This window comes from Mus caroli, unplaced genomic scaffold, assembly GCF_978045245.1.
Source record: "Mus caroli unplaced genomic scaffold, Mus_caroli_1 scaffold_7, whole genome shotgun sequence".
Taxonomy (NCBI): Eukaryota; Metazoa; Chordata; class Mammalia; order Rodentia; family Muridae; genus Mus; species Mus caroli.
This window is the reverse complement of record NW_028227262.1, coordinates 82755188-82757438: the sequence shown is the minus strand read 5'-3', so window position 1 is coordinate 82757438 and position 2251 is coordinate 82755188. Positions and strand designations below refer to the sequence as shown.

Genomic DNA, 2251 nt, shown 5'->3' with positions numbered 1-2251 from the left:
TCCACACCATTCAAAGAGTTAACTCCACCACACCTCCCGAGCTGCTCTTTGGAATAGAAAGGAAAGGAGCACTGCTGAACTCATTCTATGAACTGAAGCAGTACACTGATACCAAAACCAGATTAAAGACGTAAGGAAGAAACCCATCCATCAAGTTCCTTGGTGGACACAAATGGACCCACCCCTCCCCCCAATGAAATGCTTGCAAACTGAAGTCAAAGGCATATTAAAAAGAATTATCACGAACTGTGAGTCAAGTGAATTTCAAGCCAAGGATACAAGAACGGTTCAATAAATGTGGCAAAGCATTTAAATAGATTTAAGAGAAACCACACAACAATCGCAAAAGATCTTTGACTAAATTTAGCACCTTGTATGAACAGAATATCTTGAAGAAACCAGCAATAGAAAGGATGTGTTTTGAGAATTTTTATCACACCTACGTAGGTGAGATGATTGCTTAAGTACCTTGCTTTCAGGGCAAAAAGACCTCTCACGCGCAACCTTGTTGAACTGTGAGTGTGAGGATATGTGTGGCTGGCAGGCTCGAGCCAAGCTGGGCATTCAGGCGCATGCGTATCCTGCCTCCCTCCACCACCCGCCTTCCAACACGGTCTTCAGTTGGTTCTCTCTTGAGTCTGCCACCTCCTGCTGAGCTGGGCCTCAGAGGTGGTGGCTCAGGATAGGTATCCTCTACATTTATTGGTCTACCTGGGTGTAGTCTGAGAGCCTGTGGTCTGAGAAGTCCCAGGCGCTTTGTGCAGTAGCAAAAACATCCTAGGCAATGGCTGCCATCCGGAAGAAACTGGTGATCGTGGGAGATGGAGCTTGTGGAAAAACATGCTTGCTCATCGTCTTCAGCAAAGACCAGTTTCCTGAGGTTTACGTGCCCACAGTATTTGAGAACTACGTGGCTGATATCGAAGTGGATGGAAAACAGGTGGAGTTGGCCCTGTGGGACACAGCTGGTCAAGAAGATTATGATCGCCTGAGGCCACTCTCCTATCCTGACACTGATGTTCTCTTATTATGTTTCTCCATTGGCAACCCTGATAGCTTCGGGAACATCCCACATAAATGGATTCCAGAAGTCAAGCATTTCTGTCCCAATGTGCCCATCATCCTGGTTGGGAGTAAGAAGGATCTTCGGAATGACTTCTACACAATACAAGAGTTAGCCAAGAGGAAGCAAGAGCCGGTGAAACTTGAACAAGGCCAAGGTTTGGCGCACAGCATTGGCGCTTTCGAGTATGTGGAGTGTTCAGCGAAGACCAAAGATGGAGTGAGGAGGGTCTTTGAAAAGGCCACAAGGGCTGCTCTGCAAACGAATCGTGTGAAGAAAAAGACTGGTTGCTTTGTCTTTTGAAGTATTTGTGCAAACACAGTCCCGGTACAGTTAATTTTCGAGTGCTATTTACAAATGTTATGGTATAATTGCTAGCCTTTTTGTTTATTTGTATGTCCGAGATTACAAATCAGAAGTCATCTTGCTAACAATGTTTAGAAAGCTACCATGATTACTAATGACATCCTATTGGTCTGACCTGCCTGGGTCCTGACTCTTCTGTAACAGCCCATTCCGCGGCACTCCACCTGAAAGATCAGGCACTAATTGAAGAATTTATTATCTCTAGAAAGAGAAACGGTAACTTTGTCGTTTAGAATGTAACTATTTCTGACCTGCCCGACCTACCATCTGTGAGCTGGGAAGAATGCTGTTGAGTCATCACTTAAGAGTTTACTCCCTAACAACTTTCACCGCCATCTTTATTCTCTTGGAAATCTCTCTCCAGGCAGCTGTGGTAGAGTAACAGCTCTGTGGTTTCATGTGAGTTACCTTATAGTTACTGTGTAAGTAGTGCCACTTAGTGTATGTTACCAGAATGAAGAAGATCTACCCCAGACTAGATGTAGCATTTTTGGTATATTTGTATTCTCTGATACTGATATTCATCATTCCCGCAGCAAGCATACTGGTTGAAAGAAAGAATTTGGAAATAAAGTCATATGGAAAATTAACTTTTACAGTTTCATTTTTTCCCCCTTTCTGATAAAATGCAACCACATATTGTAGCCTTTTCACACTCTGGTACCCATTTCTTGAACTGGGCTGAGTGAAGAGGGATCTGGTTGCACACCTAAGGCAATGAATCCTTGAAGGTGCTACAGCCCCTCTAACCTGGTCTGCAGGGTCTGGGTCTAAGTCACAGAGCCTCTGTTCTCTACACATTATTGACATTGCCTCCCAGAG

General features: G+C 44.3%; 1 pseudogene; it reads left to right on the top strand.

Annotated features, from left to right (window-relative positions):
* Positions 1 to 579: 579 nt before the first annotated feature.
* Positions 580 to 2007, top strand: LOC110296411 (transforming protein RhoA pseudogene; annotated as a pseudogene).
* Positions 2008 to 2251: the final 244 nt, after the last annotated feature.